The 17620-nt window shown below is 43.7% G+C and overlaps 1 pseudogene; it reads left to right on the forward strand.

Moving 5' to 3' along the window:
* LOC109766893 (F-box protein At5g07610-like) overlaps positions 1 to 17620 on the forward strand; it is a 28153-nt pseudogene that overhangs the window by 9777 nt on the left and 756 nt on the right.

Below are 17620 nucleotides of genomic sequence, written 5' to 3' on the forward strand. Positions count from 1 at the left end.
AGGCTCTATCATGTATGCAATGATGTGTACCAAACCTGATGTGTGCCTTGCTATAAGTCTAGCAGGGAGGTACCAAAGTAATCCAGGAGTGGATCACTGGACAGCGGTCAAGAACATCCTGAAATACCTGAAAAGGACTAAGGATATGTTTCCCGTTTATGGAGGTGACAAAGAGCTCATCATAAATGGTTACGTTGATGCAAGCTTTGACACTGATCTGGATGATTCTAAATCGCAAACCGGATACGTGTTTACATTGAACGATGGAGCTGTCAGTTGGTGCAGTTCTAAACAAAGCGTCGTGGCGGGATCTACGTGTGAAGCGGAATACATAGCTGCTTCGGAAGCAGCAAATGAAGGAGTCTGGATGAAGGAGTTCATATCCGACCTAGGTGTCATACCTAGTGCATCGGGTCCAATGAAAATCTTTTGTGACAATACTAGTGCAATTGCCTTGGCGAAGGAATCCAGATTTCACAAGAGAACCAAGCACATCAAGAGACGCTTCAATTCCATCCGGGATTTAGTCCAGGTGGGAGACATAGAAATTTGCAAGATACATACGGATCTGAATGTTGCAGACCCGTTGACTAAGCCCCTTCCATGAGCAAACCATGATCACACCAAGGCTCCATGGGTGTTAGAATCATTACTGTGTAATCTAGATTATTGACTCTAGTGCAAGTGGGAGACTGAAGGAAATATGCCCTAGAGGCAATAATAAAGTTATTATTTATTTCCTTATATCATGATAAATGTTTATTATTCATGCTAGAATTGTATTAACCGGAAACATGATACATGTGTGAATACATAGACAAACAGAGTGTCACTAGTATGCCTCTACTTGACTAGCTCGTTGATCAAAGATGGTTATGTTTCCTAGCCATTGACATGATTTGTCATTTGATTAACGGGATCACATCATTAGGAGAATGATGTGATTGACTTGACCCATTCCGTTAGCTTAGCACTCGATCGTTTAGTATGTTGCTATTGCTTTCTTCATGACTTATACATGTTCCTATGACTATGAGATTATGCAACTCCCATTTACCCGAGGAACACTTTGTGTGCTACCAAACGTCACAACGTAACTGGGTGATTATAAAGGTGCTCTACAGGTGTCTCCGAAGGTACTTGTTGGGTTGGCGTATTTCGAGATTAGGATTTGTCACTCCGATTGTCGGAGAGGTATCTCTGGGCCCACTCGGTAATGCACATCACTTAAGCCTTGCAAGCATTGCAACTAATGAGTTAGTTGCGGGATGATGTATTACGGAACGAGTAAAGAGACTTGCCGGTAACGAGATTGAACTAGGTATTGAGATACCGACAATCGAATCTCGGGCAAGTAAACATACCGATGACAAAGGGAACAACGTATGTTGTTATGCGGTCTGACCAATAAAGATCTTTGTAGAATATGTGGGAGCCAATATGAGCATCCAGGTTCCGCTATTGGTTATTGACCGGAGACGTGTCTCGGTCATGTCTACATAGTTCTCGAACCCGTAGGGTCCGCACGCTTAACGTTTCGATGACAGTTATATTATGAGTTTATATGTTTTGATGTACCGAAGGTTGTTCGGAGTCCCGGATGTGATCACGGACATGACGAGGAGTCTCGAAATGGTCGAGACATGAAGATTGATATATTGGAAGCCTATATTTGGATATCGGAAGTGTTCCGGGTGAAATCGGGATTTTACCGGAGTACCGGAGGGGTTACCGGAACCCCCCGGGGGTTAATGGGCCATAGTGGGCCTTAGTGGAGAAGAGGAGAGGCGGCCAGGGCAGGTCCGCGCGCCACTCCCCCTAGTCCGAATAGGACAAGGAGAGGGGGGCGCCCCCCCCCCCCTTCCTTCTCCTCCTCCACCTCTTTCCCCCCTTCTCCTATTCCAACAAGGAAGGGAGGGAGTCCTACTCCCGGTGGGAGTAGGACTCCTCCTGGCGCGCCTCCTCCCTGGCCGGCCGCACCTCCCCCCTTGCTCCTTTATATACGGGGGCAGGGGGCACCCCAAAGACACAACAATTGATCGTTTGATCTTTTAGTCGTGTGCGGTGCCCCCCTCCACCATAGTCCACCTCGATAATACTGTAGCGGTGCTTAGGCGAAGCCCTGCGTCGGTACAACATCATCATCGTCACCACGCCGTCGTGCTGATGAAACTCTCCCTCAACACTCGGTTGGATCGGAGTTCGAGGGACGTCATCGGGCTGAACGTGTGCTGAACTCGGAGGTGTCGTGCGTTCGGTACTTGGTCGGTCGGATCGTGAAGATGTATGACTACATCAATCGCGTTGTGCTAACGCTTCCGCTTTCGGTCTACGAGGGTACGTGGACAACACTCTCCCCTCTCGTTGCTATGCATCACCATGATCTTGCGTGTGCATAGGAAATTTTTTAAAATTACTACGTTCCCCAACAGTGATAGCTCCGGACTTGTCCCGACAGCCGTCACTTCTTTTAATAATGCACTAACAGGTTTGGGTATTTTTCTGAATTGGCCTTTGGCCTTTACGCACTAACCACCACGCAAGAATAGTTATGGGCCTCGACGTCGCAGTATCAGCCGAAGCTTTGTCAGACGTCCAGTTCAGCATTGCGGCACGGACGGATTGTGCTGGCCATCCGAGGCGGTGCTGGTATCCACCCTGCTCGCAACGACCCAGAGTGCAACGGGCGATGGGCCCAAGACCCCGGGGTGCTTAGGATGTAGACCGGCGGGGACCTCTCTGCTGAGCCTAGGTAGGGTTGCGACGTGTTGATCTTCCGAGGCCGGGCATTGACCCCAGAAAGGTGTGTCCGGCCAGAGTGATCAGGCGTGTTGGGTAACGTGGTGCACCCCTGCAAGGAAGATATATATTCGAATACCGTGTCCACGGTAATGGACGTTCAGACTTGTATCCTGATCTTATACAACTAGAAATGGATACTTGATATGTGATGGATATGTGGCTCCGAGATTGCTTTCTCGCAGGGAGTCGAGGAAGGATCTCTGGGCGTTATTGTTACAACATGCTTGTTAATTATAAACTGCCATTCTTTACTCTTCTACATGCTGCAAGACGCTTGGAGCTGCTTGAAGATGCTAGTCTTCGATAGGCTAGGCCTTCCCCCCTATTCTGGCATTCTGCAGTTCAGTCCACAGACACAACCCTTCCATTTGATACCATTGCATACTTAGTTTAGATCTGATGCTTGCGAGTACTTTGGATGAGTACTCACGGTTGCTTTGCTCCCCTTTTTCCCCCTTCCTTCTTCTTTCCGGTTGATGCAACCAGATGGTGGATCCCTGGAGCCAGATGCCACCGCCGACGGATACTACTACGTGGAGCCCGCCGATGACCAGGAGTAGTTAGGAGGTCTCAGGCAGGAGGCCTTGCCTCTTCATCGTTGTTGTTTTTGTGCTTGCCTTCTTAAGGCATCCTTGTTACTAATGTCTGTACTCAGATATTGTTGCTTCCGCTGACGCTTGTTGATGTCTACACAACCTTCTTCTTGTAGACGTTGTTGGGCCTCCAAGTGCAGAGGTTTGTAGGACAGTAGCAAATTTCCCTCAAGTGGATGACCTAAGGTTTATCAATCCGTGGGAGGCGTAGGATGAAGATGGTCTCTCTCAAGCAACCCTGCAACCAAATAACAAAGAGTCTCTTGTGTCCCCAACACACCCAATACAATGGTAAATTGTATAGGTGCACTAGTTCGGCGAAGAGATGGTGATACAAGTGCAATATGGATGGTAGATATAGGTTTTTGTAATCTGAAAATATAAAAACAGCAAGGTAACTAATGATAAAAGTGAGCACAAACGGTATTGCAATGCGTTGAAACAAGGCCTAGGGTTCATACTTTCACTAGTGCAAGTTCTCTCATAACATAATTGGATCATATAACTATCCCTCAACATGCAACAAAGAGTCACTCCAAAGTCACTAATAGCGGAGAACAAACGAAGAGATTATTGTAGGGTACGAAACCACCTCAAAGTTATTCTTTCGGATCGATCTATTCAAGAGTTCGTACTAGAATAACACCTTAAGACACATATCAACCAAAACCCTAATGTCACCTAGATACTCCAATGTCACCTCAAGTATCCGTGGGCATGATTATACGATATGCATCACACAATCTCAGATTCATCTATTCAACCAACACATAGAACCTCAAAGAGTGCCCCAAAGTTTCTACCGGAGAGTCAAGATGAAAACGTGTGCCAACCCCTATGCATAGGTTCATGGGCGGAACCCGCAAGTTGATCACCAAAACATACATCAAGTGAATCAATAGAATAACCCATTGTCACCATGGTTATCCCACGCAAGACATACATCAAGTGTTCTCAAATCATTAAAGACTCAATTCGATAAGATAACTTCAAAGGAAAAACTCAATCCATTACAAGAGAGTAGAGGGGGAGAAACATCATAAGATCCAACTATAATAGCAAAGCTCGCGATACATCAAGATCGTATCACCTCAAGAACACGAGAGAGAGAGAGAGAGAGAGAGAGAGATCAAACACATAGCTACTGGTACATACCCTCAGCCCCGAGGGTGAACTACTCCCTCCTCGTCATGGAGAGTGCCGGGATGATGAAGATGGCCACCGGTGAGGGTTCCCCCTCCGGCAGGGTGCCGGAACAGGGTCCCGATTGGTTTTTTGTGGCTACACAGGCTTGCGGCGGCGGAACTCCCGATCTATTCTGTTTTCTGGAGGTTTCAGTATTTATAGGATTTTTGGCGTAGGTCCCACGTCAGGGGGGTCTCCGGGTTGTCCACGAGGCAGGGGGCCACGCCTAGAGGGGTGGGCGCGCCCCCCACCCTCGTGGGCAGCCCGGGACTCTCCTGGCCCAACTCTTTTACTCCGGGGGCTTCTTTTGGTCCAGAAAAAATCATCAAAAATTGGCACGTTAATTGGACTCCGTTTGGTTTTCCTTTTCTGCAAAACTTAAAACAAGGAAAAAAACAGAAACTGGCACTGGGCTCTAGGTTAATAGGTTAGTCCCAAAAATCATATAAAATAGCATATAAATGCATATAAAACATCCTAGAAGGATAATATAATAGCATGAATACTTCATAAATTATAGATACGTTGGAGATGTATCAGCATCCCCAAGCTTAATTCCTGCTCGTCCTCGAGTAGGTAAATGATAAAAAAAATATGAAGTGTGAATGCTAGCAAGTGCATAAGTTTGATCAATGATAGTTCCAATCACTTTTTCTAGCATCATTATATATCATAACAGTTGCTCATATCTTAAAGCTTCTCATGATCAAGTAACAAACCATTCACATGTTAAAGTATAGATCATAAACTTTCTTGAAAACTAACAAACCGTGTTATTAGTCATCAAACAATTACAATTCATCTTATTTTCAGGAAGAGTCTATGTCAGAGCTTTGATTTAGCAAATCCCACATACTCAACTATCATATAGTCTTCCATGATTGCTACCACTCAAAGCATATTTTTAGAACAAATAGTATTCATCGAACACAGAGAAAGATAGGGGCTTAATGTTTCGCCTCCCAACCTTTTACCTCAAGGGTAATGTCAACAATAATAATTCATGCTCAAATATATTTGAATGGCCATATATGCTTAGATCTTTCCATCACATGATGCTTGCCAACTAAAGAGTGGGTTGGAATGAGAAGGAATACTACTGACTCTTGCATAAAAGTAAAAGATAGGCCCTTCGCAGAGGGAAGCAGGGATTTGCAGAGGTGCCAGAGCTCGAAGCTAAAACAGAGATGAAAATAATTTTGAGAGGTATGCTTTCATTGTCAACATAACGACCAAGAGTTCCCAATATCTTCCATACTAGATACATTATAGGCGGTTCCCACGCGGAAAGGTAAAGTTTTTACTCCCCCTCCACCAACATTCACACTCCACGGCTTGTCCGAAACAACGGGTGCCGTCCAACTATCAACATTCCTTGGGGAGTTTTGTTTAAATTATTTGCGATTTTGTTTTTGATCTTTTGATCATAGGACTGGGCATCCCAGTTACCAGCCATTTTCTCGTGAATGATGAGCGGAGTCCACTCATCGTGAGAATAACCCACCTAGCATGGAAGATACTGACAGCCCCTTGTCGCTACATGAGCGATTCGGGCATACAAAACAGATTATTATTTGAAGGTTTAGAGTTTGGCACATGCAAATTTACTTGGAACAGCAAGTAAATACCGCATATAGGTAGATATGGTGGACACTCATGGAATAAACTTGGTTCAAGGAATTTGGATGCACAAGCAGTATTCCCGCTTAGTACAGATATTTTGGCTAGCAAAGGATTCTAAATAGCAAGCACCACATGTTAGAGGATCCATAACAATATAACTTATACAAATATACCCAAGCATAACTCATTATGTTGTCTTCCTTGTCCGACTTCAACTAATTTGCTCAGGTTTGAAAATAATTAATGGGGCTCACAATCATAGAAGATGTCCAAGATAGTATATTTATATGTGAAATCTCTCTTCCTTCAATATTCTTTCATGAATTGTTCAAGTGACCAATACAATGTTTGCTAACCTTCAAAAAATTTACCACCTCTACTTCTTATATGTGAAGGCATTACTCCCCATGGGAAAGGCATATGAAACATATATAATTTCAGATTTATGACATTCAAATCATTCAACCATTTACTCATAGGATATAAGTGAAGCACACGAGTAAATGACAAACTACTCTAAAAAGATATGAGTGAAGATCAATGAGTAGTTAAATAATTATGTAGCTATGTGAAGACTCTCAAGAATTTCAGATCTTGGGATATTATTCAAACAGCAAGCAAAACAAAATAAAATGACATTTCAAGGATAGCACTCATCATGTGAAGAAGCAAAAACTTAGGCTCAACCGATAATAACCGATAATTGTTGAAGAAGAAAGGTGGGATGCCTACCGGGGCATCCCCAAGCTTAGATGCTTGAGACCTCTTGAAATATTATCTTGGGGTGCCTTGGGAATCCCCAAGCTTGAGCTTTTGTATCTCCTTAATTCCTCTCATATCACGGTTTCCTAAATCTCGAAAGCTTCATCCACACCAAACTCAACAAGAACTCGTGAGATAAGTTAGTATAAACCAATGCAAAAACCTTATCATTTTCTACTGTAACAAATCACTAAAATCATTATTCAACATTGCATACTAAATGTCTCTGCATATTTAATACTCCTATCCTCAAATAGAATCATTAAACAAGCAAACATATGTAAACAATGCAAACATAACAGCAATCTGCCAAAACAGTACAGTATGTAAAGAATGCAAGATTCATCATACTTCCCTAACTCCAAACATTATGAAAGAAAATTCCCACTGTAGTAAATTTATCAGAGCTTATTATGCAAAAGGTTTCAACATTTTATCACATTCTGACTTTTCTAGGGAATTTTTGCAACAGCGGTAAACTTTCTGTTTTGAAACAGCAACATGTATACTTGCAAAATAAGCATGGTAAAATCTATCCTTGACATTTTTATTGAAAATAGATATGCAAAACATTATTCTAAGTAACAGCAAGCAAATACTAACAAAATAAAATGACGCTCCAAGCAAAACACATATCATGTGGTGAATAAAAATATAGCTCCAAGTAAAGTTACCAATGAATGAAGACGGTAGAGGGGATGCCATCCGGGGCATCCCCAAGCTTAGGCTCTTGGTTGTCCTTGAATATTACCTTGGGGTGTCTTGGTCATCCCCAAGCTTAGGCTCTTTCCACTCCTTATTCCATAGTCCATCGAATCTTTACCCAAAACATGAAAACTTCACAACACAAAACTTAACAGAAAACTCATAAGCTCCGTTAGTATAAGAAAATAAAACCACCACTTAGGTACTGTTGTGAACTCATTCTAAATTCATATTGGTGTAATATCTACTGTATTCCAACTTCTCTATGGTTCATACCCTCCAATACTACTCATAGATTCATCAAAATAAGCAAACAACACATCGAAAACAGAATCTGTCAAAAACAGAACAGTCTGTAGTAATCTGTAACTAACGCAAACTTCTGGAACTCCAAAATTTTTAAAATAAATTGGTGGACCTGAGTAATTTGTCTAGTAATCATCTGAAAAAATAATCAACTAAATATCACTATCCAGTAAAAAGTTTTAGCTAATCTCGTGAGCGCTAAAGTTTCTGTTTTTTTACAGCATGATCATAAAGACTTCACCCAAGTCTTCCCAAAGGTTCTACTTGGCACAAACACTAATTAAAACACAAAACCACATCTAAACAGAAGCTAGATGGATTATTTATTTCTAAACAGAACCAAAATGCAAGAAACTAAAATAAAAATTGGGTTGCCACCCAACAAGCGCTAACGTTTAACGCCCCTAGCTAGACATGATGATTTCAATGATGCTCGCATAAAAGATAAGAATTGAAACATAAAGAGAGCATCATGAAGAATATGACTAGCACATTTAAGTCTAATCCACTTCCTATGCATAGGGATTTTGTGAGCAAACAACTTATGGGAACAAGAATCAACTTGCATAGGAAGGTAAAACAAGCATAACTTCAAGATTTTAAGCACATAAAGAGGAAACTTGATATTATTGCAATTCCTACATGCATATATTCCTCCCTCATAATAATTTTCAGTAGCATCATGAATGAATTCAACAATATAGCCAGCACCTAAAGCATTCTTTTCATGATCTACTTGCATAGAAATTTTACTACTCTCCACATAAGCAAAATTCTTCTCTTCAATAGTAGTGGGAGCAAACTCAACAAAATAACTATCATATGATTGAAAATTAAGATCAAGATGACAAGTTTCATGGTTATCATTGTTCTTTAGAGCATACGTGTCATCACAATAATCATCATAGATAGGAGGCATGCTTTCATCATAGTAAATTTGCTCATCAAAGCTTGGAGGACAAAAAATATCATCTTCATCAAATATAGCTTCTCCAAGCTTGTGGCTTTGCATATCATTAGCATCATGGATATTCAAGGAATTCATACTAACAACATTGCCATCATGCTCATCGTTCAAATATTTAGTGCCAAACATTTTATAGACTTCTTCTTCTAGCACTTTGGCACAATTTTCCTTTCCATCATACTCACGAAAGATATTAAAAAGATGAAGCGTATGAGGTAAACTCAATTCCATTTTTTTGTACTTTTCTTTTATAGACTAAACTAGTGATAAAACAAGAAAATAAAAGATTCGATTGCAAGATCTAAAGATATACCTTCAAGCACTCACCTCCCCGGCAACGGCGCCAGAAACTGCTTGATGTCTACTACACAACCTTCTTCTTGTAGACGTTGTTGGGCCTCCAAGTGTAGAGGTTTGTAGGACAGTAGCAAATTTCCCTCAAGTGGATGACCTAAGATTTATCAATCCGTGGGAGGCATAGGATGAAGATGGTCTCTCTCAAGCAACCCTGCAACCAAATAACAAAGAGTCTCTTGTGTCCCCAACACACCCAATACAATGGTAAATTGTATAGGTGCTGTCGGGGATATACCCCGCGGTATGACCCGGCCGGAATTGGCGACTCACTGGTGACCCGCCCGGAGCTTGGCGATTCACAGATAACCTGCCCGATCTTGGCGACTCATTAGTAACCCGGCGGGCGGGTCAGATGGACAACAAGGCCTAAAGCCCAGAAGGCCGGCTCACGTTATGATGGGCCGGATTAAAAGGAAAGGGATGACGAATATTTCCTTTACGAGGAAGCAAGACCCGGACTTGTAATTAACTTGTAAGAGAAGATAGACTAGTCCTAGTCCTACTAGGACTCCACATGTAGCCAGCCCCTCTAACTTATATAAGGAGGGGCAGGGCACCCCAAAGAAGGACAGGCAACAAGAAACGATCTCTAGGGCTAGACACCGAGAGCCGGTTCCCGGCGACTCTCCCGTGATCATAATGAGACCTAGCCTCAAACAGCATGTAGGGTTGTTACCGGATGATGTTTCCCGGGGCCCGAAGCTGTCTAAATCCATGTCTTGTGTTGCGTCTCTCGATTCCGCTCAACCCCTCTCAAGCTACCACATAGATGCGTTGGCCTCGCGACTAAGTCCTGACACTAAGGACATCTGCCGTGACAATTCCACGACAGTTGGCGCCCACCGTGGGGCCTGCGCACGGTGGTGATGAGTTCTTGAAGGGATCTCTCCTAGGGATCGAAAGCTCGCGATGTGATCAGATGAAGAAGAGCCGGTATGAAACAATCGCGCAAGAAGTCTACCGTCGGACGGATTAATTAATTCCACTCATTAATTTTGGAAGGATGAATACAAGATTGAGATCGGGAATTAGGGCTGCGTCTGTACGCGGCCGCAAGTCGCCGAGATCAACCGGAGTTTTTTACCGCAAGTATACGTCAACTGGTCCTATTTAGTGACCTGGTCTGATTGCTACCCTCTGGCGTGAAGATTGAAGCCTGCTGCAAGTTGATTGACACATGCTTTTACATTTCTGTTTGTTACGCAGAGAAGCAAACCCCTCAAGGGCATAGATTCCTAGGCCAATCATTACCTTGCAATTGATCTCACAAAAAGCTTTCCAAGTGGTTGCTCACATGAGTTTCCGATTTTCAAGTACTGTACCTGGCTTTTAAGGAGTCGAGTTTCCAACTGGGTTTGATGTGTCGATCTATTACTCAAGAGTTGCTGCTGTGGTTTCCTGTGTACGCAGCTACTGCTACCTCAAAAAAAATGCCATGACCGAGATGCGGATACAGCTGTGACCCGGTTTCACCACAGTGGTTTTCCTTAAACCGGCCCGCCTTCTGTTTTGACATGCTTGGGAATATTAAACGGTGGCCACTCTGGACTGCGGTCGCGTCAGCAGTCAGCTCCGTCAGTGTGCGCTGCCATTACTGGCAATACTTTGTTACTACTATTTATCTGTCCGGCTCAAGATGGACATCAGAAGGCTACACGAAACTATGGTGCAAAAATACGTGTCTGGAGATTTAAAAAAACGGACGAAGTTAAAAAATGCGCAACATTGAGCCCCTCTGCTGTATTAATTCACCGGGGCCGCATTGAGCCGCCACTGCTATGATAAGCCGCCGGGCTATTTTGGGTTGCCGGTCTACCTGAGCTGTTTTCTGTTGCGTTGAATGGATCATCGGTCATCCGAACAAATCAGGTGATATCCATCTAAGATTATTTTATTAGCGCATATTGTTTTTTGTCAAAAAACAATCACTTTGGTATGTGCAGGACAATGATTCATCATAAAGATGGTGTAATGCCGTATCCATGGAGTGTGCGGTAGCATCATCATGTAACGGCATCTGCGGCCGCTTACTGTTCAACAGGTGGGCGCAAGCCGCCACCCCTGCAGTCCGGTCTACATCAACGCGCCAGCCGACTCGCCCATCCGCGCCGCCTTACAATGCCATGGACGACCTGCCCGTCCACCCTCGCGGCCGGCTCACACGTCTGCGACCAGCTTACAATGTGACGGACAACTTACCCGTCCGCCCCCGCGGCCGACTCGGCGTCCGCGTCGCTTACCGCTCCTGCGATTGACTCGCCCGACCGCACCGGCTTACAACGCCGTGGCCGGCTCATCTGTCTGCTCCTGCGGCCGACTCGGCCGTGATTGGTTTCAGCTTCACCGTGATGATCATCAACTCCGCGGTGGATAATTTCTGGCCTGACATATCAGGTGAAATCAATCCAGTAAATTTTTATATATTATATATTGTTTTCTTTAAAAAGAGCAATTACCCTGGCTTGCGAGGTTTTTGATACAGGACAATTGTTCACTACATCAACACAACGTGGTTGACTCGCCCATCCGCGCGGCTTACCGCGCCGGCGATCGATTCGCCCGTCCGGACCGACTTACAACACCACGGCCGGCTCATCTGTCTGTGCCGCCTCTGATGCAACGGTCGTCTTTACCATCCATCTCTCGCGGGTTGGTCTATATAAACACACTGGGCCGCACCTGTATGCATGAGCTGTTTATTGAATATGAGCGAGTCACTGCTTGGGAAGCCCGGTTTTTCTTCCAACAAATTGGAGGCCAATTATCATGTATTATCAGCCGCCGTCTGCACTGGATGGTTCAATGGGCAGGCGCACAAGTCGCCGCCACTACAGTTTGGTTAACTTCAAAACATCCAGTTGGAAGGAACCATTGGCCGAGTTGCTGACACGGCTCATACGGGGTCATTTATAACCCACCGCAGTCACTTCAACCTTCTGTGGATTCACATCGCGCTATCAACACCAATGATATACACCTTATGCTATGGTCAATATGGAGAATCTCAAAGCCAACTCCTCGAGTCGTCTTGAGACTCGGGGGCTACAATGATATGACTCGGCAGCATTGGTCGGTTTCAATGCATTCAAGAACTCCGGGTCATTGGAGGGAAAAATAACCCGGTCCCGGAGGCTACCGCCATATTGGTAAAAGGTTTAGAGGCCGTCAGAAAATTTCTGGCTTAAAAAGAAGGATTCCGGTTTAGATCCGGCTTAAGAGACTTGACATCTCCCACAAAGCACTGAAGCTCTTAAATATCCGGTTTAAAATCCGGTTCAAGGGAAATTTATCTACCACAAAGTTTTGAAGCTCTCAAATCTGGTTCAAAATCCGGTTTAAGGTAAATTTGTTTATCACAAAGCTTTGAAACTCTCAATATCTTGTTTTTCCGGTTCAAAAAGAATTTATCTCTCACAAAAGTTCGAGTTTTCAGGAAAAATTAAAGGGACCAAAAGGAGTCTGTTACAAAGCACAACCCAAACATAAGTACCCTGCTTTAATGACCATTGGGAGCTGATCATAATCGAATTTAGATTAACCCTTTAGGTGTGACCCTGATCGTATTCGAATCAGAGTCGTTAAATATTCTCATGATCACTAGGGGGCTTCCTATTCAAACATAGGTCGTATTCGAACCAAAGAGAACATAGCTGTTGGTACTCTCTTGATCGGCACACTGCCGAGCTCACTAGGGGGATTCTTGATCATATTCGAATCATAGCTCAACCCCTTTTGGGAACCGACGTGGATCGTATTCGAATCGGCGTCGTTAAACAACTCTCAAGGTCATTTGGGGGCTTCCTGTTCAAACATAGGTCGTATTCGAACCAAAGAGAACATAGCTGTCGGTACCCTCTTGATCGGCAACGCCAAAGCCACTGGGGGCTATATGATCGTATTCGAATCTTAGCTTAACCCCTTTGGGAAGGTTTTCTGATCGTATTCGAATCAGAAGCCTCAAATTTTTTGAAGTCTCTTTTTGCAAACAATTTTTGGATTTTATTTGAAGCTCTTTTGATCATATCTAAAGTGTATATGAGTGGTTGCTATTTAACCCGGTTTGACTTTGGATGATAAGTCGCCATCATATGACAATCATAAGCATTTGGAAGTCTTGATTTCTAAAGATTGGGTTATCACCCTTACTGCACAGGTCACATAAACCGGCAGTGAAAATTCAATATCACAGGCATAATATTATTATTATAGTTGTGTTTCAAAGTTAGATTCATAATAGGCTTATCTGTGACTCCTTGTTACACATCAATGGTTATATGTGAGATATTATGACCCGCCCTGCGGTAAACCGCCAAGGGATCTTGTGATCTAATTATGTGCAGGATAAGACTACATTTGGATGGTTACCCGCCCTGGTTTTTGACGTTAAGTCGCTAGGGCATATGTTGTTTAAATTCTGCAGGATTTACAGAGCTATGACTTACATAAATGATTAAATTCAAGCCCATCATCATAGATTGAAATTAGTGTCTCAAAAGGGTTATCAATTCTTGATTTTCTCAAAGGCTATAAGCCGCCGGGTTGTACAAATTCCGGCTTACAATGGAGGCGTATTAAATCGCCATCGGCCAAGAGCCGCCGGGTATTTAAACTCCGGATTGACTTATCAGCAGATGAGGTATTCAAAGTCGCTTTGGCGCAATGGCTATTATTTTATCAATGGATATGATTTATTCTATAATGGAAAGAATAGTCCCGAGTCGCTGCAGGCTTACGACCCGGCACTTGGGGGCTACATTATTTAAATTGAGATTACATCAAATATGCAAGTCCCATGTCACTGCCAGCATGCACCATGGCACTTGGGGGCTAATGCAAAGTCATTTTTTGCTCAACTTATTGAAGACCCGACTCATCATATTCTAAATGAGCCGGCCCTTGGGGACTACCAATTGCTCCTGTCAAAAATTCAAGGTACACAAGCCTTAATCCATTATATTAAAGGGTCCACTGCTCAGTTGGTAAAGCACAAAGCTCTTAACCTTGTGGACGTGGGTTCAAGCCCCATGATGGGGGTTACATCATATGATGTTCTTTTCAAAGAAGTATATATAAAGTCCCAGCTCAATATTATCTTACTGAGCCGGCCCTTGGAGGCTACACGTTGCTGCTCAAAGTTTACATGATCATATTTACAAAGTCCCTGCTCATTATTGCATAATGAACCGGCCCTTGGGGGCTACACTGGTTGAAATTTTATGAGCATAAGGCAATTACAAGTCCCAGGTTGCTGCAAACATGACAACCCGACACTTAGGGGCTACAGGTGATATACATATAAGGGGGGGATATTCAAATTCTTAGTTTTGAGCAGATCAGATTGACCCGGTGTTTGCAACAATCATGATCTGGTGTCACTAATAATTATGACCCGGCGTCGGCAACAGTTATGACCCGGTGCTATCAATATTTACAAGCCGGCAATTTTGGTTATGATAAACCGGCAAGTTTTACCTCTTCAAGCCGACTGAAAGTCAGATGAGTATTTCAAGACCAATATGTTTTAAGCCGGCGCTTTGGAAGCCGATTCAAGTGGATTATTTCTTACAATATTTCTCTACAAGAGATTAATGCGAGTAAATTGACTCTGAAGCTGGCCTATTGACCCGGATTTTTCAAAAGAAGTATCTGGATTTTTTGCATTCACAAAGTTTGAACATATCTACTAAAGGAGATTTGCTATGAGTTCATGGGCATGTATCAAGAAGGAAATGACAAGGATTTAAAGATGATCAGGTGCCGGCTTACAAAAATTTAACCCGGAGCACAACCTATCAAGTTTGTTCTTGTGTTTATTTTACAGGATCAGTTTAACATGGATAAATCAAAATTAAACCGGGGGCTAATGTCGGGGATATACCCCGCGGTATGACCCGGCCGGAATTGGCGACTCACTGGTGACCCGCCCGGAGCTTGGCGATTCACAGATAACCTGCCCGATCTTGGCGACTCATTAGTAACCCGGCGGGCGGGTCAGATGGACAACAAGGCCTAAAGCCCAGAAGGCCGGCTCACGTTATGATGGGCCGGATTAAAAGGAAAGGGATGACGAATATTTCCTTTACGAGGAAGCAAGACCCGGACTTGTAATTAACTTGTAAGAGAAGATAGACTAGTCCTAGTCCTACTAGGACTCCACATGTAACCCGCCCCTCTAACTTATATAAGGAGGGGCAGGGCACCCCAAAGAGGGACAGGCAACAAGAAACGATCTCTAGGGCTAGACACCGAGAGCCGGTTCCCGGCGACTCTCCCGTGATCATAATGAGACCTAGCCTCAAACAGCATATAGGGTTGTTACCGGATGATGTTTCCTGGGGCCCGAAGCTGTCTAAATCCTTGTCTTGTGTTGCGTCTCTCGATTCCGCTCAACCCCTCTCAAGCTACCACATAGATGCGTTGGCCTTGCGACTAAGTCCTGACACTAAGGACATCTGTCGTGACAATTCCACGACAGGTGCACTAGTTCGGCGAAGAGATGGTGATACAAGTGCAATATGGATGGTAGATATAGGTTTTTGTAATCTGAAAATATAAAAACAGCAAGGTAACTAATGATAAAAGTGAGCACAAACGGTATTGCAATGCGTTAAAACAAGGCCTAGGATTCATACTTTCACTAGTGCAAGTTCTCTCAACAATAATAACATAATTTGATCATATAACTATCCCTCAACATGCAACAAAGAGTCACTCCAAAGTCACTAATAGCGGAGAACAAACGAAGAGATTATTGTAGGGTACGAAACCACCTCAAAGTTATTCTTTCGGATCGATCTATTCAAGAGTTCGTACTAGAATAACACCTTAAGACACATATCAACCAAAACCCTAATGTCACCTAGATACTCCAATGTCACCTCAAGTATCCGTGGGCATGATTATACGATATGCATCACACAATCTCAGATTCATCTATTCAACCAACACATAGAACCTCAAAGAGTGCCCCAAAGTTTCTACCGGAGAGTCAAGATGAAAACGTGTGCCAACCCCTATGCATAGGTTCATGGGCGGAACCCGCAAGTTGATCACCAAAACATACATCAAGTGAATCTATAGAATAACCCATTGTCACCACGGTTATCCCACGCAAGACATACATCAAGTGTTCTCAAATCATTAAAGACTCAATCCGATAAGATAACTTCAAAGGAAAAACTCAATCCATTACAAGAGAGTAGAGGGGGAGAAACATCATAAGATCCAACTATAATAGCAAAGCTCGCGATACATCAAGATCGTATCACCTCAAGAACACGAGAGAGATAGAGAGATCAAACACATAGCTACTGGTACATACCCTCAGCCCCGAGGGTGAACTACTCCCTCCTCGTCATGGAGAGCGCTGGGATGATGAATATGGCCACCGGTGAGGGTTCCCCCCTCCAGCAGGGTGCCGGAACAGGGTCCCGATTGATTTTTCGTGGCTACAGAGGCTTGCGGCGGCGGAACTCCCGATCTATTCTGTTTTCTGGAGGTTTCAGTATTTATAGGATTTTTTGGCGTAGGTCTCACGTTAGGGGGGTCTCCGGGTTGTCCACGAGGCAGGGGCCCACGCCCAGGGGGGTGGGCGCGCCCCCCACCCTCGTGGGCAGCCCGGGACTCTCCTGGCCCAACTCTTTTACTCCGGGGGCTTATTTTGGTCCAGAAAAAATCATCAAAAATTGGCACGTCAATTGGACTCCGTTTGGTTTTCCTTTTCTGCAAAACTTAAAAACAAGGAAAAAACAGCAACTGGCACTGGGCTCTAGGTTAATAGGTTAGTCCCAAAAATCATATAAAATAGCATATAAATGCATATAAAACATCCTAGAAGGATAATATAATAGCATGAATACTTCATAAATTATAGATACGTTGGAGACGTATCACTTGTGTTTCGAGCTTCTGTATTCGAGCCATCGAGGCCCCTGGCTTGTAATATGAAGCTTGTATTATTTTAATTTGTGTCTAGAGTTGTGTTGTGATATCTTACCGTGAGTCCCTGATCTTGATCGTACACATTTGCGTGTATGATTAGTGTACGGTCGAATCGGGGGCATCACACCCTCCCATGGTCGACCCTGACCTCCCCTTCTTACGCAACAGTTATCAACATTTCAGCGTCACGCAGTGCAGCACCGGCCTTCTCCTCTGCAAATGCTGGAATCCTCCCTATCCTAAGGAATACCGTTGGAATTTTTGTCCGAATCCAGGACCCGGACAATGTTTCAAATGTGGTGAGGCTAAGGAATTTGATTATGTTGTCTGCAATCCTGCTACCCATTAGTGGACTGTGTTGCCTCGTATAGAATTCCCT

Source organism: Aegilops tauschii, chromosome 7 (genome assembly GCF_002575655.3).
Source record: "Aegilops tauschii subsp. strangulata cultivar AL8/78 chromosome 7, Aet v6.0, whole genome shotgun sequence".
NCBI lineage: Eukaryota > Viridiplantae > Streptophyta > Magnoliopsida > Poales > Poaceae > Aegilops > Aegilops tauschii.